Genomic DNA, 24,705 nt, shown 5'->3' on the forward strand with positions numbered 1-24,705 from the left:
GAAACGTAAAAGGACACCTAGTAGTGTATTATTTAAATCAGGCCCACTGAGGAGTGTGTCATTCAGTGAGATGCCTTCAAACTGAGCACTTGAGTCAAAAACTACTCTGATCTGTCCTGGCTTCTGAGGGTGATAGACACCAAAGATTGGTAGGTACCAACACTCCTCACCTGCTTCCAATGGTGGGGCAGGTTCTGCTTGGTCATGGTCAAAGATCTTTTGCATAAAGTTAACAAAATGTTCTTTCATTTCAGGTTTTTTCACAAAGGAACGCTGTAGAGCAAGTAGTCTTTTCTGGGCTTGCTCTAAGTTGTTTGGTAGTCTAAGACGAGGTGAGCGAAATGGTAGGGGTTCTACCCAGTAATTTACTTCATCAATAAACATCTCTTTTTCAACTACATCAAGGAACATACCATCTTGAATAGACATAGCAGGTTTGTCATCGTTTGGAGTAGTAGCAAACACATTATCATCTAAACTGCCCACATTGTGAGTTGCAGTTCCTAAATAACACAATGAGGGGGTGTATGAATGTTGTTTACAAGCATTAAAAGTCTCTTTTACCTGTATATAGCTAGTGCATGGGCTGAACAGAGAAGTGCACCCACTAGGCAACACATTTGTCTTGAAAGAGTTCACATCTGCTGGTCTATGAGCTCCTCCTAAGCATACTTCCCCAACTATGACCCAACCTAAGTCTAAATGTTGTGCATAAGGACTGTTGTGAGACCCATTAATCTGCTCACGTACTTTGTGCACCTTCAGAATGTCTCTTCCTAACAAGAGAAGTATTTGTGCGTTAGGGTCAAGTGCTGGGATCTTGTCTGTTAAGGATTTCAGATGAGGGAAATGCTGTGTAATCTCAGGTGTTGGAATTTCTGACCTGTCATCAGGTATCATGTCACATTCAATGAGTGTGGGGAGTTTTATGTGTGTGTTCCCATCAATAGACTGAACAGTGAAGTTGGATACCCTACGCCCTGTTTTCTCTGTAATGCCTGAGCATGTTCTTAGAGTGTAGGAAAATGTTTCACCACTAATGTTAAACACATCAAAAAACTCTGATTTGGCTAAAGAACGGTTACTTTGATCATCTAACACTGCATACATTTTTACAGAACAGTCAGGTTTGTTAGAGGGATATACAGTCACTAAACAAATCTTGGAACATGATCTGGGCCTTGTCCCTTTCCCGCATACCTCTGTACACTTGGATACAATCGTGGGTGGAGTAGCTTCCTCTTGCTCCCCGCCTTGCTCTCCCTTTGGTAAAGGAGTCTCTACTGCCCAGGGAGCTGGACCTGGATGCAAAGCTGAAGTATGCTGGTCACTGTTGCATTCTCTGCATCTTATGTTATTTTTGTAGTCTTTGGCAATGTGTCTGGTGGATGCACAACATCTAAAGCAGATAGAATTCTCTTTCAGGTAAGCTTTACGTTCATCAATCTGCTTGCTTCTGAACCCACGACACTTTGACAGTGGGTGTGGTTTATTATGAATTGGACATGGACTGTCTGGTTCCATGGATTTCCACGAAGGGCTTTTCACCTGTGGAGTTGCATTAGTAGCTGACACTTCTGTCTTTCTTACTGACACCGTTGGTCTGTTGCTGTACCTTGTTCCTGACTTCTCTGTATTTACTGGAACTTGGTCGCTGCATGTTGAGAATATGAAGCTTGGATCATTTCTGGTCTTTGCTTGGTTGACAATAAATCTGGTGAAGAAACTGAATGGTGGAAAGGAGACATGATGGTCTTCTTTGTACTTGAAACCTTGAGAAATCCACTTTTCTTGCAGGCTATATGGCAGTTTTTCAATAATTCGTTTGATGCCACGAGCTGTGTCTAGGTATGCCAGTCCTGGCAAAAAGCCTCCTGTCTTAGCTGCATTCACCTCCAACAACATGTCACCAAGTTCTCTTAACTTTATGTTGTCTTTGTTTGAGATTTTGGGGAAGTTTTCTAGCTTCTTTAACAGTGCATTCTCAATAGCTTCAGGGCTGCCATAACATTCTTCTAGTCTCTGCCATACCATTTTAACTCCATCAATTGGGTTATGAACATGCACTGACCTGAGTCTCTTAGCCTGTTGAGATGACTCTGGTCCAAGCCACTTAGTCAAAAGATCTAGCTCTTCTCTGACTGTAAGATTAAGATCTCTGGTGACACCTTGGAATGATGTCTTCCATGCCCAGTCGTTCTCTGGTCGATCATCAAATGTTAGTAGCCCTGTACTCACTAACTCTCGACGAATCAGGTGCTTTGCTAGGTTAGTAGTCTCTGAAGTTCCTAATGTACTATTTCTGAGAGGGGATATGTGAGAGTCCATATAATGTGATGGATATTGTGGATCAGCGTAACCTCTGCTTTCTTGAAAGCGCACTCTTATATGTTGGATAGGAGCATGCTCTGTTTTATCTTGGTCTAGAGCATGGTTCTGTACATACTCACGAGTCCTTTGTGCTGAATCATGGGTAGTTATTTCTGCAAAATCTTGAAGTGGTTCCTCTTCTAGTTCAGCTGCTGCTTCATAGACTGCTGCTTCTGCAGATGCTGCAACTGCTGCCCTTTGAATCTTTAGCACATGCATATTAGCTTCTAACTCTGCCTTGCGTTGCGCTGTTTCAGCTTCAGACCTTGCTGTCTCTGCTTTGCACCTTGCTGTCTCTGCTTCGCACCTTCCTGCCTCTGCTTCCATATCTGATTTGTGCCTAGCTGCCTTTGCTTCTAGTGATGCTTTCTGCTTTATCATGTCTGCTTCTTTTTCAGCATAAGAAATTTGTGCCTGGGCTGCTTGCGCTTTAGCATGGGCTCTGAGTCCTGCAGAACTGGCTAATGATCTGCTGGAGCGCATGGAATATTTAGAGCCAGAGGCATAGGATCTGGTCTCTAAAGTTTGCTGCATCATATCAACACTCTTATCTTGGTTCATAGTGATCAGGTTAAAGTAGTGCAATATTTTAAATGCAGTTCTTGTGCAAATTATTTTTACTGGCTTTCACTTTAAATTGCAGGTCTTGTATGTTTGCTTGTTATTTACTGCTTTTTACTTTAAAATGCAGCCTTTGTATCTTGCTTGTTATTGCTTCTCACTTTACAATGCAGCTCCTATATCTTCCCTTGATATAGCATGCTTCTTACTTTACAATACAGCTCTGTATCTTCCCCTGATATAGCCTGCCTTTTTACTGTACTGTCCTCATTAACTGATAACTAGACAGCTAGTTAACAAACCAGACAGAAATAGCTTTGTGTTTATTCCAAACTGATTTTACTTCTGAATAGTTATTTTTTTGTAAAACTGCAATACAATAAGAAAGGTTGAAATTACAATATGTAGTTACACGTGTTGCTTGCAATACATACAATAATACATGTTTCTAACACAGAGAGCTTACATTTAATCCTTACAGCAAATAGCAATGCAATTCAAATGTACAATAACAATAACTTACAGTCATATATATGTTTAGAGGCAAATGTTTAAGAGCTGATTTCCATGCTTCTTGAAGCTAAGATGGCTGCTGAGAAACTGAAAGTAACTTTTTATTAACAAACTTTATTAACACTTCCTGTTTTATTCTTGAGAGGAACCAAGCTGTAATTGCAACATGAAACCACCAGATGTCATCAACATGAACATAATAAGCATATAATAGACAGAACAGAAAGATTGTTAAATATTTTCAGTTATAACCCTGCAATATACTCACATATTATTTGGAGAGTACTGCTAAGATTCTTATAAATATACTAACACAATCTAAGTTCAAAAAGATCAATATTACCAAGGGTTTAGAAAATATTTCTTCCCATAGAGTGTTTATATGCCATAATGTCTAAGACAGAGGACCAACTCATGGGGGGGATTCTTTTTTCAAAGCCCTAGCTAATTTATCTGTGGTTAAAATGTACATACTTAAGTAGCTTTGATGTTTAGGTAAAATGTGTATCCCAATATGTAATAATGCAAGGGGTATGGTATTAGGGAGGTAAATGCCAATTGCATGGATAGGGTTGAGAAACGCAAATTCCATAATATTAAAAGTTTAGGACAATGCCACCAGATGTGTAGACAGTCTCCTGATCATCCACATCCTCTCCAACACATAGGTGAGAGACGACTGTTTAGTTTAGCTAATCTAGTAGGAACGTAGTACTAATGGGTAAGAAGTTTATAGTAAGATTCAAACAGAGTTGTACAGTGAATAGCCTTTGTAGTCAGTGTAATAGTTATATGCCAGGTCTGCAAAGGAATAGAAGAGTTCAAGGATTCTTCCAATTTAATTAGTAGAGTTGCCTTATGAGCTGGCTCAGCAGCTTCCATGGGATTATATTGTTTGGATAGTGGTTTATATAGTTTCCCACCCTGAACCCACTTAGATTCCCAAGTTATTAAGGGTCGAGGAAGAGTGTGGCGAAAGCCCCAACTCCATAGCATACTTTTAACCTTGGTATAGTCAAAAGATAGATAAGGAGGGACAGTTAAAGGGCTCGCTATCTGGTCTAGGGTAGGGAACTAATCTTGTGAAATGTCAAGTAATAAGTCAGACACTTGGTTAATTCCTAGCCTAGGGTGAGATTCAGGTAGTCGCTAATGGAGGCTTGTAAGGGAATGTATGGGTGACAGGTGTGATGCTACCCCTGGGTTAATGACAAATTTTACCCCAATTGTGAAAACATTCTAAAATAATCGTATTGTCAATATTTAAGGTACTACGACAGTGGCAGGATACCCATATTAAGGCCTGTTCAATATCTCTCTACCTACTAAGGTTCTGTTTTATTTCCCATTGAGAAATAGGGGTCAACATAGCTTCCTCATAGTATCTAATCACAGAGGGTGAGGCAATGCCACCATGTGGTCTAGGGAATTGCAGAGTTCTATGGGCCACATGAGCTGATTTACCCTGCCATATTTAACTAGTAAAATCACTCTGGAATTGTAACAGTAAATGTTTTTGTAGTCTAATAAAAGGCCAAGTCCAGAGCACTATGAATATACCTTAGTTTATTCAAGCATAACAGAGAGGTAAATGTGTGACATTTCGGGCTCACACGCCCTTAGTCATGCAAGACTTTATAATACACCTGTGATACCTTTAAAGTAAGCAACAACCAATCAATATACACCTGCACCATCTTCCAAAAACATTTGGCTAGATTACGAGTTGTGCGCTAAGATAAAAAAGCAGCATTAACAGGTCATAACGCTGCTTTTTTACGCCCGCTGGTATTACGAGTCTTGCAGGTTTAAGGGGACCCCACACTTTTTTGGCCTTAACGCCAACCGACTTACGTAAACTTTGTAAACCCTTTTTTCTATGGGACTTCCATAGCGCTGGTATTATGAGTCTGTCCTGGGAGACCAAAAAGTGAGCGGTACACCCTCTACCTCCAAGATCCCTAACACATTCTAAAGTCAGTAGTTATGAGTTTTACACTACAACGCTGTAGCATAAAACTCATAACTAAAGTGATACAAAGTACACTAAACACCCATAAACTACCTATTAACCCCTAAACCAAGGCCCTCCCGCATCGCAAACACTACAATAAAATTATTAACCCCTAATCTGCCGCTCCAGACATCGCCGCCACTATAATAAACATATGAACCACTAAACCGACGCACTCCCGCCTCCCAAACACTAGTTAAATATTATTAACCCCAAATCTGCCACTCCTGACATCGCCGACACCTACATTATACTTATTAACGCCTAATCTGCCACTCCGGACATTGCTGCAACCTACATTATATTTATTAACTCCTAATTTGCTGCCCCAACATCGCCACCTACATTACATTTATTAACCCCTTATCTGCCGCCCCCAACGTCACCGCCACTATATTAAATTTATTAACCTCTAAATCTAAGTCTAACCCTAACCCTAACACCCCCTAACTTAAATATAATTTAAATAAATCTAAATAAAATTACTATCATTAACTAAATTATTCCTATTTAAAACTAAATACTTACCTATAAAATAAACCCTAAGCTAGCTACAATATAACTAATAGTTACATTGTAGCTAGCTTAGGGTTTATTTTTATTTTACAGGCAAATTTGTATTTATTTTAACTAGGTAGAATAGTTATTAAACAGTTATTAACTATGTATTAACTACCTATCTAAAATAAATATAAATTTACCTGTAAAATAAAACCTAACCTAAGTTACACTAACACCTTACACAATTAAATAAATTACCTACATTAAATACAATTACATAAATTAAATTAGCTAAATCACAAAAAAACCCATTAAATTACAGAAAATAAAAAACAAATTAAAGATCTTTAAACTAATTACACCTAATCTAATAGCCCTATCAAAATAAAAAAGCCCACCCAAAAAAAAAAAAAAACCCTAGCCTAAACTAAAGTACCAATAGCCCTTAAAAGGGCCTTTTGCTGGGCATTGCCCCCAAAAAATCAGCTCTTTTACCTGAAAAAAGAAATACAAACACCCCCAACAGTAAAAGCCACCACCCACACAACCAACCCCCCAAATAAAATCCTAACTAAAAAAACCTAAGTTCCCCATTGCCCTGAAAAGGGCATTTGGATTGGCATTGCCCTTAAAAGGGCATTTAACTCTATTGCGGCCCAAAGTCCCTAACCTAAAAAATAAACCTACCTAAAACACCCTTAAATAAATCCTAGCACTAACCCCCGAAGATTCACTTACCGGGAGAAGTCTTCATCCAAGCGACAAGATGTCCTCAACTAAGTCGTCAGAAGTGGTCCTCCAGATGGGCAGAAGTCTTCATCCAGGCATCCTCTTCAAACGAAGGCTTCTTCGTAATGAATATCACTTTCAGTGACGTCATCCAAGATGGCGTCCCTTAGATTCCGATTGGCTGATAGAATTCTATCAGCCAATAGGAATTAAGGTAGAACAAAATCCTATTGGCTTATTGGATCAGCCAATAGGATTGACCTTGCATTCCATTGGCTGATTGGAACAGCCAATAGAATAGGAGCTCAATCCTATTGGCTGATTTGATCAGCCAATAGGATTGAAGTTCAATCCTATTGGCTGATCCAATCAGCCAATAGGATTTTTTCTACCTTAATTCTGATTGGCCGATAGAATTCTTTCAGCCAATCGGAATCTAAGGGACGCCATCTTGGTTGACGTCACTTAAAGTGATATTCATTACGAAGAAGCCGTCGTTTGAAGAGGATGCTCCGCGTCGGATGTCTTGAAGATGGACCCGCACCGCGCCGTTGAGGACATCTTGCCGCCTGGATGAAGACTTGGATGAAGACTTCTCCCGGTAAGTGAATCTTTGGGGGTTAGTGTTAGGATTTATTTAAGGGTGTTTTAGGTAGGTTTATTTTTTAGGATAGGGACTTTGGGCCGCAATAGAGCTAAATGCCCTTTAAGGGCAATGCCCATCCAAATGCCCTTTTCAGGGCAATGGGGAGCTTAGGTTTTTTTTAGTTAGGATTTTATTTAGGGGGTTGGTTGTGTGGGTGGTGGGTTTTACTGTTGGGGGGTGTTTTTATATATTTTTTTACAGGTAAAAGAGCTGATTTCTTTGGGGCAATACCCCGCAAAAGGCCCTTTTAAGGGCTATTGGTAGTTTAGTTTAGGCTAGGTTTTTTTTTTCATTTTGGGTGGGCTTTTTTATTTTGATAGGGCTATTAGATTAGTTTAAAGATCTGTAATTTGTTTTTTATTTCTTGTAATTTAGTGTTTTTATGGGGATTTATCTAATTTAATTTAATTTATTTAATTGTATTTAATGTAGGTAATTTATTTAATTGTAGTGTAGTGTTAGGTGTTAGTGTAACTTAGGTAAGGTTTTATTTTACAGGTACATTTGTATTTATTTTAGCTAGGTAGTTATTAAATAGTTAATAACTATTTAATAACTATTCTACCTAGTTAAAATAAATACAAACTTGCCTGTAAAATAAAAATAAACCTTAAGCTAGATACAATGTAACTATTAGTTATATTGTAGCTAGCTTAGGGTTTATTTTATAGGTAAGTATTTAGTTTTAAATAGGAAAAATGTAGTTAATGATAGTAATTTTATTTAGATTTATTTAAATTATATTTAAGTTAGGGGGTGTTAGGGTTAGACTTAGACTTAGGGGTTAATAAATTTAATATAGTGGCGGCGACGTTGGGGGCGGCAGATTAGGGGTTAATAAGTGTAGGTGGGTTGCAGTGACATTGGGGGCGGGATATTAGGAGTTAAATATAATGTAGGTGTCGGCGATGTCAGGGGCGGCAGATTAGGAGTTAATAAGTGTAAGATTAGGGGTGTTTAGACTCAGGGTTCATGTTAGGGTGTTAGGTGTAAACATAAAATGTGTTTCCCCATAGGAATCAATGGGGCTGCGTTACTGAGTTTTACGCTGATTTTTTTCAGCTGTTAGACTTTTTCTCAGCAGGCTCTCCCCATTGATGTCTATAGAAAAATCGTGCACGAGCAAGTACAACCAGCTCACCGCTGACTTAAGCAGCGCTGGTATTGGAGTGCGGTTGTCACGATCGCTCCCCTCCGCTCCTCTTCTTCCGGTTCTTCCGGCTACTCTGTCCTGTGCGTTACGTTGCTTAGAAACGCTGCGCACATTCTGAGCCATCCTCCTCTGCTGATGTCAGGCGGGCTTCTTATTCCACCATTTCTAATTTTAACCGATCACAAGAATCTCCTGTACCTCCATACGGCTAAACGCCTCAACCCTCGTCAAGCTCGGTGGGCTTTGTTCTTTTCTAGATTTAATTTCATACTTTCCTATGTTCAGGGTACCAAGAAATCCAAAGCGGATGCTCTGTCCAGGCAGTACCAATCTACCGATTTTACTCTACCGAATACTGATCCTATACTATGTCCAGTCAGTGTTCTAGCACAAGTATCATCTTTCCCTATGCAGACACTTCGTTCAGTACCATCTTCCTACAAACTTCCTCCGGGAATTCTGTATGTACCACATAAATTCTGTCTGAAACTTCTAAGATGGGCTCATGACAGTCAGTGACATGTGGAGACTCAAACAACATGTTTGGTGGCCCTCTATGATGAAAGACGTAAAGGATTACGTTGCCGCTTGTAGCTCTTGTGCCACCAATAAACACTCTTCTTGACTACCGATGGGCCTATTACAACCTCTTCCAGTACCACATTATCCTTGGTCCCACATATCCATGGACTTTATCACTGATCTTCCTGTTTCTTCTGGAAACAAGACCATATGGGTAGTGGTAGTGTAGTGGTAGTGTTCTTCAGCTTATCGACTGGCCTTACCCAAAGCCCTTAAGATACATCCAGTATTTCATGTATCTCTTCTCAAACCGGTACTGAAAAACCATTTCTCCATCAAACTTAAACCTCCTCCACCACTCCTTGTGGAAGGTACTTCCGAATTTGAGGTCAGTCAGATCCTGGACTCCAAGTATCGGGGCAGCCGGTTGTACTACCTGGTTCATTGGAAGGGATATCCTGTCACTGAACGATCCTGGGAACCTGCCTCTCAGATCCATGCTCCTACTCTCATCAAGTCCTTTCATGTGAAACATCCTGCCAAGCCTGGTAGGATCCCCCGGAGGGGTCCTTGAGGAGGGGGCATTGTCACAATCGCTCCCCTCCGCTCCTCTTCTTACGGTTCTTCCGGCTACTCTGTCCTGTGCGTTACATTGCTTAGCAATGCTGCGCACATTCAGAGCCGTCCTCCTCTGCTGACGTCAGGCGGACTTCTTATTCCGGCGGCCCGATCTCCTGGTGCCCATTTGTTTTTCTTCTGTGGCTGCTGTGAGTACTCTCATTTCTCTAGTTACCAGATTTAACCCTGAACTGCCTGATTACATGTTGCCTACCTCTGCTTCACTGACTATGGTATTGTTTAACCCTGAACTGCCTGATTACAAGTTGCCAAACTCTGCTGAATTGACTACTCTATTGTTTAACCCTAAACTGCCTGATTACAAGTTGCCAAACTCTGCTGAACGGACTACTCTATTGTTTACCCCTAAACTGCCTGATTACAAGTTGCCAAACTCTGCTGAACTGACTACTCTATTGTTTAACCCTAAACTGCCTGATTACAAGTTGCCAAACTCTGCTTCACTGACTACGCTATTGTTTAACCCTAAACTGCCTGATTACAAGTTGCCAAACTCTGCTGAACGGACTACTCTATTGTTTACCCCTAAACTGCCTGATTACAAGTTGCCAAACTCTGCTGAACTGACTACTCTATTGTTTAACCCTAAACTGCCTGATTACAAGTTGCCAAACTCTGCTTCACTGACTACGCTATTGTTTAATCCTGAACTGCCTGATTACAAGTTGCCAAACTCTGCTGAACTGACTACTCTATTGTTTAACCCTAAACTGCCTGATTACAAGTTGCCAAACTCTGCTTCACTGACTACGCTATTGTTTAACCCTGAACTGCCTGATTACAAGTTGCCAAACTCTGCTGAACTGACTTCGCCTATTTTTGATCCCACACATCCTTCTATCAAGTGTCCTAGTACTACTATCCTGAACCTCAAGAACCACTTGACCCTTGTTTTATAGAAGTTGTTGTGGGGTCACGTCCTGGGTTATACTCAGTGTGCTAGAGTGTTATTTGAGTTCACTCTAGCATTTGGGTCTGATTCCGGACCTTACCTAACCTGACAGCGGTAAGGAGCACAATTTTGCTCTACGCTCACTTCTTGCCTTTTAATGCCAGGCTTATAAAAACCTGTAATACCAGTGCTGCAGGTAAGTGTACAAGGAGAAAAAACTGCACGGTAGCACCGCACAGCTCCTAACGCAAAACTCGTAATCTGGTCGATTATCATTACTGCAAGTCACATAGTAACATAGTAACATAGTAGATGAGGTTGAAAAAAGACCGAAGTCCATTGAGTTCAACCTATACAAATCTAAAAAACATACAAAAAGCTCCAGTTAAGCTTAAATAATACTACTAAAACATGACCCATTTAATACTAGCAATCATATCCATGAATTTTTGTTTCTAGACAGAAATGTATCCAAATTTTTTTTAAATGAATCTAGGGTATTGGCATTCACTACCTACTTTGGTAATGAGTTCCACAACTTTATTGTTCTTACAGTGAAAAAAATGTTTCCGTTGCAGGAGATTAAATCTCCTTTCCTCCAACCTTAAATTGTGACCTCTTGTCACAAACAATTTTCTTGGAATTAACAGAGCTTCTGCCATCTCTTTATATGGGCCTTGAATATATTTATATAAAGTAATCATGTCACCTCTCAAGCATCTTTTTTCTAAAGAAAACAGACCCAGTTTGGCTAGCCTCTCCTCATAGCTTAAATTCTCCATTCTCCTTATTAGCTTTGTGGCCCTTCTCTGAACTTTTTCTAGTTCTGCAATATCTTTTTTTGTGATCGGTCCCCAGACCTGCACTCCATACTCAAGGTGAGGTCTTACCAGGTATTTATATAGTGACAAAATTATGTTTTCTTCCCTTGAATCAATGCCTCTTTTAATACATACTAGTATCTTATTAGCCTTTGTAGTCACTGCCCTGCATTTAACACCCATCTTTAGCTTGTTATCTATTACTACTCCCAAATCCCTTTCCTCATCTGTTTGGCTAAGTCTTGTGCCATTTAAATAATACGTTGCCTGCTTATTTTTACTTCCAAAATGTAGAACCTTGCATTTTCCTGAATTAAATCTCATTTCCATTTACCTGCCAATACTTCCACAGGGCCAATGAGATTGGCACAAATAATCTTTTAACCCATGTTAGTAAAAACGTATAGAAAAAAAATAACTAAGCCTAGTTAGGTAACTTCAAGCATAATCTCACAGTGCATGCAGAAACCGAAGACCATGTTCATTCATTAGCACACAGGAAAAAATTGTTTATGGAGACAAAGTGACTGTTGAATTATGATGAGAGCCATGCAGCTGCATAGACCAAAAGACATCTGGGCTCCACACACTTGAAAGTTCACAGCAGGCTTACCGAGTCCTTTTCTTATCTGAGGCTGAAGCTGAGAGCTCACTGCTATGCCCGGATAAAATAAGTCACCAGGGTCCCAGTTCCGATGCAGCACATCAGAGTAGAGAGTTAAAATAGCGTACAGCAGGGCTTGGAGCAAAATTGAATCTAGCCGGTGCCAAGGCTGCGCTGTGAGTAATCTCATTAAAGCTAGCGCCTGCTGCAAAACACTTCCAGCCCTATTGATAGGAACACCGACTGGGGACTCTGTCAGTCTTAGTTTCATGCTGTTCTGTGTCAGTTCAAAGGCAGAAAGATTCACAGCAATAATACTTCCTACAGCCGTTGGAGGTATGATGTTTCCCATGGCGTTCTCTAATATCCTGGACTTTACTTCCTCCTTCCCCACTGCGGGTATCACTGAACCGGATTCTTGATCTTTAAAACAACCAACATAGATGAGTGGCAAGCACTGGGGCCCCAAAGTGCCACCACTCCCCTGCTGTAGGAGCAGGTTCCGGTAAGGTGAGTTTCATGGATGTGACACCCGCACCAGCTCTGGTATCTCTTGTCATCAGTTGCTTCATGGGGGGGGGGGTGTATTTTTAACATTCTCGGGTCCTGGCTGCCATCTGGGTATTTAGCTAGAGGATTGTTTGCGGGTGAGCTCAAATTCTGTGCTACCTCACCCAGAATCTGGGCTTGGGGTGGAGGGTATAGCAGGCCTGGGAAGAGCTCCTGAGCACATGAGGCTTTGTCGGGTTCCCAATTTGCCCAATTTGCTTAGTTAGTGCATGGAGATTGCTCCATTCGGCAGACCAGGATTGCAATATCTTCTCGTGGTGCTCCTGTAACAAACCCACCACAGCCTCAAGTAGTGTGTTAATGCCAGACGCCATCTTTAATAGGTGCGTGCGTGATTAAAAGGTTCTCAATTCTCCCTTTATCAGTAGCGCATAGCATGTATGGTACTAAATAATCTCAGATAGTGTTGGTTTGAATTGGAGTAGTTTTTCAGTGTCTGTGCACTGCTTACCCGGTCTGTAATATTTCCGGGGGGGGGGTGTTGAGACCCTCTCAGTGAAGAGTTGCCTTAGGCCTCAACGTTCCGGATTGGTATGCAACGGTGGTATTCTCACAAAAAGTTCAACTGTCGAGTTGTCTTGATCAGTAGAGTCTGATTTTTAGGATGATATAACTTGATGATCAATTAATTCACTGGTAATAGGCAAATTATCAGTAATCCACACGGAGCTGCCAATATTGCTACCATTCAAGGTGCTGCCCAGAGACACACCCCCATACTTCTAATTTTTGCAGATCCCTTTGTAACGAAAGTTCATCCTGCTCTGACCTAATGTCCTTAATTAACTTAGTATCATCTGCAAACAAATATTAAAGAGAACAGGGCCCAGTACTGATCCCTGGGGGACTCCACTAATTACTTTTGTCTAATCTGAGTATTATCTATTCACTACTACTCGTTGCTCCCTACCTTTTTTTTAAAGCTATTTATCCATGTGCTAACATTTTCAGATATTCCCAGTCCCTTAATTTTGTGCATTAATCTCTTATGTGGCATTGTATCAAATGCCTTTGCAAAATCTAAGTATATCACATCAACTGATTCCCCTTACTTACTTACTTACTTACTCATAGAATCTAATTCGATTTGTTTGACATGATCTATTTATCATAAAACCATGCTGATTTGAATTCATAATCTTGTTTACATGAATGTGCTCATCAATATAATCCCTTATAATCCCTTCAAATATATTTCACACTTTTGATGTCAGACTAACTAGTCTATAGCTTCCTGGATCATTCCTGCTTCCATTTTTGAAGAATGGCACCACATCAGCTTTATGCCAATCCTGGGGTACCATGCCTGAGGATAATGAGTGTTGAAAAATTAAGAGTAGAGGTTTGTTTATAACAGTGATATGTTCCCTTAACACCCTTGGGTGTATTCCATCTGGGCCTGGAGCTTTATTTACCTTAATATTATCTAGTTTTTTCCTGATATCCTCTATACATAACCCAGTAAATGGTATGGGCTGGCATGTTCTAGTTTGTTAGATAGAGAAAATAAATGCTGCGCTAGACTGAGCACTCACTGCCTCTCATAGGATACCCCTTCCACAAGGATATCAATATAAACACAGAGAAACAGAAAAGAAGAAGAAGGAGGGCGCTATAGCGGAGTGCAAAGGGTTAATTAAATGTCATTAATAATAACCAATACTAAGAATATTACCTGTATTGGCTATCAGTGATCAAGTGATGAATAATGTGTTATTTAGTGTAAATAAAATATCAGAAATATCAAAAATGTCAAAAAATAACAATGAAAGTTAGCTAGCAGAAACTTCCACTTGTATATATGTGTACATAAATGTGAACTCAAATTAAGTGTACAATAATAAATTAATTAATAAAAGAAGAAACAAAAAATCGACATATAAATACTGCAATATATGTATATAGAACCCAAACTAAGTATATATATATATATATATATATATATATATATATATATATATATATATATATATATATGTGTGTGTGTGTGTGTGTGTGTTAAATGGGGGACATAATAAGATCCATACAGAAAAAGATACAACTCTAAAATGCGGTTAAATTCTAAAAAAAAACAAAAAAACTGGCCTAATAAATGGGACGTCTCCCTAAAAGCCTCCAAGGTAATATCGCCAGATAAAATAGAATATAATCAGATTAGCAGTCAGGAGTAGATGCTGTAATATATGTATATAGAACCCGAACTAAGTATATATATATATATATATATATATATATATATATATATATATATATATATATGTGTGTGTTAAATGGGGGACATAATAAGATCCATACAGAAAAAGATACAACTCTAAAATGCGGTTAAATTCTAAAAAAAAACAAAATAACTGGCCTAAAAAAGTCAGACTTTCGGACTAATAAATGGGACGTCTCCCTAAAAGCCTCCAAGGTAATATCGCCAGATAAAATAGAATATAATCGGATTAACAGTCAGGAGTAGATGCTGTAATAGATAGACTTCCAGCAGCATTGCACGCTGAAAAGACAAGTGTAAGCTAACAGATTCTTGTTACAGTCCTATTATACAGCGCTCATACACTGTTCCGCAATCTCACTCTGAGCATAAGGCAGGGATATAAAGGTCCAACACTCACCCTATGGCTCTTGTCAGCAGGTTAGGGATTATTATAAAAGGATTTACCTTCTATGTTTACTTTTTGTTGATGTCCAATACCTGCTGAAACCACAGGTGTTTTAGTAGCAAAAGACTGTACTCACTATTACCGGAGCAGGCTATTACCAGAACAAATCTCAGAACAGATAAGTGACAAGCTGGCAGTACTTCAACGCGTTTCACCCGTAGCTGGGGCTTTTTCAAGATCAGTACTGCCACCTTGTCACTTATCTGTTCTGAGATTTGTTCCGGTATTATAGCATTCATTTGTGGAGAGTTTGGCCAAACTCGATATCGGACTGACGGTGAGCCTGGAGATTGCTCAGCTTCCTGCATGCAAATGCACTAAGTGCAGGAATAAGGCTACCAATTGAGGAGTCAAACAGCCTGCTCTGATAATAATGAGTACAGCCTTTTGCTACTAAAACACCTGTGATTTCTGCATTGATTGAACATCAATGAAAAGTGAACATAGAAGGTAACTCCTTTTATAATAATCCCTAACCTGCTGACAAGAGCCATAGGGTGAGTTTATATCCCTGCCTTATACTCAGAGTGAGATTGCAGAACAGTGGATGAGCGCTGTATAATAGGAGAGACTGTCACAAGAATCTGTCAGCTTACATTTGTCTTTTCAGAGTGCAATGCTGCTGGAAGTCTGTCTATTACAGCATCTACTCCTGACTGTTAATCCGATTATATTCTATTCTATCTGGTGGTATTACCTTGGAAGTTTTTTGGGAGACTTCCCATTTATTAGTCAGAAATTCAGACTTTTTTAGGCTAGTTTTATTTTTATTTTTATTTTATTTTAGAATTTAACCACATTTTAGAGTTGTATCTTTATTTGTATGTATCTTATTATGTCCCCCATTTAGCACATATATATGTTAGTATATATATATACTTTGTTGGGGTTCTGTATACATATATTGCAGTATTTATATGTCGATTTTTTGTTTCTTCTTTTATTAAACAAGTGTTTGTACACTTAATCTGAGTTCACATTTATGTACACTTATATAAGAGAGTGCAAGTTTCTGCTAGCTAGCTTTCATTGTAATTTTTTTGACATTTTTGATATTTTATTTACACTAATTAACATTATTCATCATTTGATCACTGATAGGCAATACGGGTAATATTCTTAGTATTAGTTATTATTAATAACATTTAATTAACCCTATTTTCTAGTTTGTTCCAAAGTATCGTCCATTGGTTCCTGTTTTGTGTATACTGAAGAAAAAAAACGGTTTTAGTACCTCAGCCTTCTCCCTGTCACTGTTAACCATGCTACCCTCCACTTATTTTAATGTACCTATATTGTCATTCTTAGATTTTTTTAAAATGTATATACTTAAATAACCTTTTAGGGTTAGACGTAGAATCCTTTGCAATTATTTTTCCATTTTCAATTTTGGCTAATTTGATTGCTTTTTTGCATGCTTTGTTATATTCCTTATAAATATGGTATTCATCCCCTTAACGACCAGCGCCAAGGACCAGCGACGTACCCTGTAGATTGCGCTATTTCTGCATGCCCCATGTGTCTGATTCAGTGGGGATCTCTGCCGGTAATGAGCTGGAGCCCGCAAGGGGGCGGGAGCACTTGCGTGTGCATGCCCGCGCCCGCTGCAGATGACATCACAGTAAAGTGATTGTGTTAAGGAAGGGGGGTGAGGGAAAGTGGGGGGGGGGGTAGGTGGGAGGGCTGTGGGGATAAATGGTGATATATATTAAAAAAAAAATTTATGGCAAAGTGGGTACTGGCAGAAAGCTGCCAGTACCCAAGATGGCGGCAATTAGGGAGAGAGAGGGGGGTTAAAGAGCTGTTTGGGGGGATCAGGGAGATTGGGGGCTAAGGGGGATCCAACACTGCAGAATAATATATAATATATATAAAGCCTTTTATTTTAGTACTGGCAGACTTTCTGCCAGCACTTAAGATGTCGACGACAATTGTGAGGTGCGGGAGGGCAGATACCTGTTTGAGGGGTATCAGGGAGTGATCAGGGGGTGGGATGCATCAGGTGGGAGGCTGATATATACACTAAAGTTAAAATTAACCATACAAACTACCTAATTAACCCCTTCACTGCTAGGCAAAATAAAAGTGTGGTACGCAGCGGCAATTAGCGGCCTTCTAATTACCAAAAAGCAATGCCAAAGCCATATATGTCTGCTATTTCTGAACAAAGGGGATCCCAGAGAAGCATTTACAACCATTTGTACCATAATTGCACAAGCTGTTTGTAAGTAATTTCAGTGAGAAACCTAAAGTTTGTGAAAAAGTTAATATTTTTTTTTATTTGATCGCATTTGGTGGTAATATAGTGGCATGAAATATACCAAAATGGGCCTAGATCAATACTTTGCGTAGTCTACTACACTACACTAAAACCTAAAATTAATCCTACAAGCTCCCTACATGCTCCCTAAATAACCCCTTCACTACTGGGCATTATACAAGTGTGGTGCACAGCGGAATTTAGTGGCCTTCTAATTACCAAAAAGTAATGCGAAAGCCATAAATGTCTGCTATTTCTGAACAAAGGGGATCCCAGAGAAGCATTTAAACCATTTGTGTCATAATAGCACAAGCTGTTTGTAAATAATTTCAGTGAGAAACCTAAAGTTTGTGAAAAAGTTAGTTAAATTTTTTTATTATTATTTGATCGCATTTGGCGGTGAAATTGTGGCATAAAATATACCAAAATGGGCCTAGATCAATACTTTGGGTTGTCCACTAAAAAAAAATATATACATGTCAAGGGATATTCAGGTATTCCTGACAGATATCAGGGTCAATGTAACTAGCGCTAATTTTGAAAAAAAGTGGTTTTGAAATAGCAAAGTGCTACTTGTATTTATTTCCCTATAACTTGCAAAAAAAGCAAAGAACATGTAAACATTGGGTATTTCTAAACTCAGGACAAAATTTAGAAACTATTTAGCATGGGTGTTTTTTGGTGGTTGTAAATGTGTAACAGATTGTGGGGGTCAAAGTTAGAAAAAGTGTGTTTTTTTCCATTTTTTCCTCATATTTTATAATTTTGTTTATAGTAAATTATAAGATACAATGAAAATAATGGTATCTTTAGAATGTCCATTTAATGGCGAGAAAAACGGTATATAATATATGTGGGTACAGTAAATGAGTAAGAGGAACATTACAGCTAAACACAAACACAGCAGAAATGTAAAAATAGCCCTGGTCCTTAAATGTACATAAATTTATTACATCTTTGAATAGAAACATATTTGCAATATAAATGTATTGGCAAAACAGCTTCTAGTAAAAGTTATTACTGTTTTAGTGTTAACATTTTTCTCTGCATGTGCACGTGAAGCATAGATAGATATTCTCAGTGCACCAGCATTTTAAATACTGCAGCTGCTCAGAGCACAGGTGGGGCTTGTATCATGTCAGCAATTAACAAAAAGAGTCATTACCAGATGGTACAAGCACCTTAGGCTCTCTGAGCAAGTGCTGTGTTTAAAATGCTGGTGCACGGTGCATACTTAAATACACTTTTGAAACCGCTATAGCTTTTATTAGAAGCATTTTTGCTAATGCATGTATATTACAAAATTGCTTCTTTTCAAAACCGAAATGCACCCATGTGGTTTCCAATTTTGTCTGGGATATCCCTTTAAGGGTAAGAAATTGAAAAATGGTCTTGTCCTTGAGGGGTAAACAATGTTTTAAATGTTATCCATTTATCGTCTGAATTTTTATTAGAGAATACTTTGTCCCAATTTAACGCCTAGATTCCGAGTTTTGCGTTAGGAGGGGTGTGTTAGTTACGCGTATTTTATTTCCTTTGCGTACTTTTCTTAACGTAGGTATTACGAGTCTCAGAACAACCTCCTAACGCCTCGCGGTAACACGCGTAATCACGGCCGCGTTAAAAATTCTCCCATAGAGATCAATGAGAAATCAAAGAAATTTCAGCATAGTAAAGATAGGACAGATAGAGGGCGCTCTAACCCAAACAATAATGTCCCAATGAGATCTGGTAACATACTTAATAAAGTTTATGACACCCCTAGGATAAATAATTTCCTAAGTAGAACAGTACACCCATTTTCCAAAAGGGGGACTACTTCCATAATTGATCATTTAGAGGCTTATGAAAATGCTTTGGCTGCATTAAATATTGTCAGGGTGCCAGGAATCAGACTGATATGAGAAGTGCAAGTGCAAAAATATTAACAACAAAAAATAATAAAAGTCCACAAGTCAAATAACAAGCCAGGAGTCAAAACCAGAGCTGGTAGTCAGAAAAGCCGAGTCATGAGCCAAAGCGAGTAGTCGGATGAGCCGGAATCAGGAACAGGTAGAACAGCAGAGTCAGGAACAAGCCAGGGATCAGGAACCAGAAGAAATGTCAGACAGCCAGGTAATATACAGGAACTGGAAAACAGGAACTCACAAACAGGTCTGAGACAATGCAAGGGCAAAGCATACTGAACAGAGATCCTTTAAATAATAAGTTATAACATCACAATTCTGAGACTGCAACCTATCTCACACGGATGATGTTCACTAGTCTGGCCATAAGAGGGTGTGTAGGAATTGAGCAGCATCACACACTCTGGACCAGATTCAGTAAGAGAGGTGAGTAAAATGGCTTCCAGAAGCACATGACAAACAAAGCAGGAAAAAAACCCTGACAAATATAAATGATGGGCAATCTAAAATTGAATTTCTGCCATGGGTGTTTGATGCTAAGCATCATAAATACTTTGCACCACTAAAAGATATGAATAATAATTCTTGAAGTGAAGTAAAGCATTAGTGCAAAAAGGAGTTCGGGCCATATCGCACCATAACAGCTGCTAAGGTGGCTGTATATAATTTGAAATGTGACGCAAATCAAAGTCCAATCAAATTACTTTCTGCACTAAAAGGAGCTTACAGTATAGCCGGAAATTATCCCAAATTTGAGATCTCAGAATTTGTTAATTTATTTTATGAAGCCTTACCCCCTCATATCAAAATAAATTTGGCTGGAGACTTTGATGAAAACTGCTCATTAGATTGGCTGATTAGGGGAAGTACAAAATTATATGCCATACAGCAAACCAATGACCATGGGAATAAAAGAGAGAAAAACCCCAACTCTAAAGTAGTGGCCGAAACTAGGGTGTCACCTAGCCACTTCCAAAAAAGAAGACGTATGCAGAAGTGGCCAGAGAAAACAGGCCTAGCCCAAAATGTTTTGAGTCTGCCCCTCCCCCACCAAGAGCTGAGGCACAGAGGAAATATACCCAAAATGGGGGGCATGACCAGATAAATAGGTATCCCCAAAGAGAAGAATACCCACAAGGTAACATGTATCCCCCATAGAGGTAGATACAATAAGTGGTGCAGGTATTCTGAGGATAACCAGACAACCCAGTTAAATAGTGCACCCCAAGAAAGTAACACAAGACAAGCTGAACCCCAAGGGCAACCACGTCAGGATAGAAACAGCGACCCTGAATCTGAGGAATCCCAATGGTCCAGGAATCACTACTATGGGGCATCAAGAGATAGGCCCAGGAGTAGGGGTAACTTGTACAATCAAGTAGATCAGCTTAGTACCCAGTTAAATCGGTTAAGTGAGCAATTCGCTAATATGAGTCAAGCTTTTACATCTCAGCAACCAAATAATTCTTTTTTAGGGGTATAGCCAGTGGTCAACAGTGGGCCACAGGCACAGTCATAAATACTCAGATATTATCTGAGGGGATTGAAATACTGAATGAGATAATTAATGTTAAAAATTATACTAATCAAATTCTCTCCCTACAGCTCAGCAACAGAAGGCCTGAATGTGATGACAGGTGTCCCCAGTCTGGAAGTATTAATGACATTCCTATGTTTCAGTAGTCCCTATGCATTATTCTCACAGATGGATGTGCAGAACAATCCCCACAGGATGAAGTACCCCCTAACTGCAGTGCAGTATGCAGGAAACCTGTTATCTCTATTACGGAGGAGGCAGTCGATAAGGATTGTGCCACGTCAGGTGATGTAATGAGTCCAAGTAAACCATGGCAAAGTCCCCAAATGTTTAAACATGATAACTTTATGTGTGAAATGGTACAAACTGCAGGGAGATATTATGTATCAACTGAGATCCAGGATTCTGTTACCAACCCTATCATGGGATTAATTTATACTGGATCTAAGGCAACTATTCTATCCCACAGGTACTACACACAACTAGATGAGCTAACGCCCCACAAACCTAAGCTAAAAGAAATTGATCATTCACTAATAGGCATTGGGGGTGACACTCTCAAGGTCTGGGGCACTGCACATCTAAAGCTAAGGCTGGGCAACAGGGTCATAAGACACCCTGTCATTATAGTGGATCTGCCAAATGATCGTTTGATAATAGGTATTGATCTTCTTAAGCGACTAAGTACCATAATTGATTGCATAAATAATGCAATCTAGTCACAAGTCAAAAGACCTATTAATTTATGAGCGGTCCAGCATGTCTCACACCAGACATAACTGTCATGTGGTGGAAGAGAAGCCAGATGCTGTGGAGATTCATTTCAAGAATAACTCTGTACCTGAAATAACTATCCTGCAGATAGATGATCAGACTTCCCTAAGTGGCTCTGACGATCATAACTTTAAAAATTCCACCGGGAAAGATAGCCAATAGTGATGTCGCGAACATAAAATTTTCGGTTCGCGAACGGCGAACGCGAACTTCCCCAAAAGTTTGCGAACGGGCGAACCGGGCAAACTGCCATAGAGTTCAATAGGCAGGTGAATTTTAAAACACACAGGGACTCTTTCTGGCCACAATAGTGATGGAAAAGTTGTTTCAAGGGGACTAACACCTGGACTGTGGCATGCCGGAGGGGGATCCATGGCAAAACTCCCATGGAAAATTACATAGTTGATGCAGAGTCTGGTTTTAATCCATAAAGGGCATAAATCACCTAACCTAAATTGTTTGGAATAACGTGCTTTAAAACATCAGGTATGATGTTGTATCGATAAGGTAGTGTAATGGTTACGCCCGCTTCACAGTGACAGACCAAACTCCCGCAGTGGGTACAACATCTAAATAGTTTCTAAATTTTGTCCTGAGTTTAGAAATACCCAATGTTAACATGTTCTTTGCTTTTTTTGCAAGTTATAGGGAAATAAATTCAAGAAGCACTTTGCTATTTCAAAACCACTTTTTTTCAAAATGAGCGCTAGTTACATTGGAACCCTGATATCTGTCAGGAATACCTGAATATCCCTTGACATGTATATATTTTTTTTTAGAAGACATCCCAAAGTATTGATCTAGGCCCATTTTGGTATATTTCATGCCACCATTTCACCGCCAAATGCGATGAAATAAAAAAAAATTGTTCACTTTTTCACAAACTTTAGGTTTCTCACAGAAATTATTTACAAACAACGTATGCAATTATGGCATAAATGGTTGTAAATGCTTCTCTGGGATCCCCTTTGTTCAGAAATAGCAGACTTATATGGCTTTGGCGTTGCTTTTTGGTAATTAGAAGGCTGCTAAATGCCACTGCGCACCACACGTGTTTTATGCCCAGCACGCTGGCAGGCAGGCAACTGCAATTAGATTACACAGGAAAAAAAAAAAGCAGACTGATGTTCTAGCCCTTAAAAGGGCTTTTTGGGGTGCTGTCCTTACAGCAGAGATCAGATGAGTCCTTTAGAACTGTAGTGGACACTGAATACACTAGCCTAGCTGTCGATTTCCCTATTAAATCAGCAGCAGCTACACTGTCCCTCCTCTCACTAAGAATGCATCTTCAAATTAATTTAAAATGGATGCTGTCCAGGAGGTGGGAGGGTCTAGGAGGGAGGGTCTGCTGCTGATTGGCTGGAATGTGTCTGCTGACTGTGAGGTACAGGGTCAAAGTTTACTCAATGATGACGAATAGGGGGCGGATCGAACATCGCATATGTTCGCCCGCCGCGGTGAACGCGAACAAGCTATGCTCGCCAGGAACTATTCGCCGGCGAACTATTCGCGACAACCCTAGCCAATATTTCCCTAGATGGCGATATATTAACCATATCTCTCCACCAATGGGACCCTAGGTCCCCTAAAGGGGGAGATCACTCTTAATTCCTCGCAGAAATTAAGAAAGTTAAAGATCTATTTATCCCTTTGCAAGTGCATGACCTTGGAAAAAACAGCTGAACGTAGCTGAGAGTGAATACGTTGCCAATGAGTGGTGAGTCCAGTGATGTGTCGGTCTGTGGCAGGGACCCCAGTGGACAGAACTGAAAGGGGAATACACAAGGTTGATACCCTGCTGCAGCTTGAAATGGAGAATATCAAAGAGAAGAGTGCCAATGAGTGTTTCTTGCCAGTTCAGCTAGGGGTAGCAACTCAGACCAGTTGGTATGGCGAACGTTGACAAAGGATCTAAGGTAGGCTTCAAGATCCTGGTTTGCTCTCTCAGTTAGTCCATTAAAATATATTAGCAACGCGTTTCTCAGCCAAACAGTGGCTGCTAATATAGTTTAATAAAGTAAGTTTTTTATATACTTACCACTTGCTGCCGGACTACTATTATTATTGCCTGCCTTTTGACTTATACCTCCATCTCTGGATCATTGGGAGCTCTAGATTGCCGGAAGTAAGTCTTCTGGGTGACTGCTATTGACCCCAGACCGCTCCTTCTGCACCACTAGGGGTGCTATACTAAATGTGAGTGTATCTACTTAACCTAACACCTTCATTTGCATCCAACAATATTGGGCCATGTGGCGCTTCTGTGTTTTTATGTTGTCTGCAGATTCTGAAGGAAGTTAAGGGTAACAGGTACCAGGATCCGAGAGGAGTGAGGGGATTTAGTAGTGATCATGCTTAGAGGTACCCCAGTGTTATCCCTTAAGCAATGTCACAGTCCTTTAGTTGGAGGGTGTTAGATCCACAATAAAAACATAGTCTCAGTCTCCTTCTTCTCTGCCTTTCAGACTCTGAAGGTTTGAAGGAGGAGAGATCCATGTGTTCCTCTACTGAGGTAACTGGAGCTGCTGAAGGGTAGCAGATGCTGCTGAAACTGGATGAACAGGAGGACGGGAGGGAAGGACCCTCCTTGTTCTGTCTCTCTCAGCTTGTCTTTCCTGAAAGCGAGAGTCCAGATTGATACAAAGCATTAGAAAGTCATCCAAAGAAGAAGAAATATCACAATAAGTGAGTTAATCTTTGATGCGTTCATGGAGACCCCTCCTAAAGGCTGCCTTGAGAGCACTGCCATCCCAAGTAGTTTCAAGTGCCAAGGTGCGGAACTCAATGGCAAATTATTCCACAGTTTTATTGCCCTGGCGGAGATCCAGGAGAGAATATTCTGCAGCAGAAGTACGGCCAGAAGCCCCAAACATAGAAGATAAAGCAGAAATGAACTCATCAGCATCATGCAGGAGTGTAGGGTTCTGTTCCAAAAGGGGAGAGACCCAGGCTAGGGCCTTGTCCTTTAGCAGGGAAATAATATAGACTTCCAGAAGCAGATGAAGAAGTCACTGAACTAAGATTGGGGA

Source organism: Bombina bombina, chromosome 4, assembly GCF_027579735.1.
Source record: "Bombina bombina isolate aBomBom1 chromosome 4, aBomBom1.pri, whole genome shotgun sequence".
Classification (NCBI taxonomy): domain Eukaryota; kingdom Metazoa; phylum Chordata; class Amphibia; order Anura; family Bombinatoridae; genus Bombina; species Bombina bombina.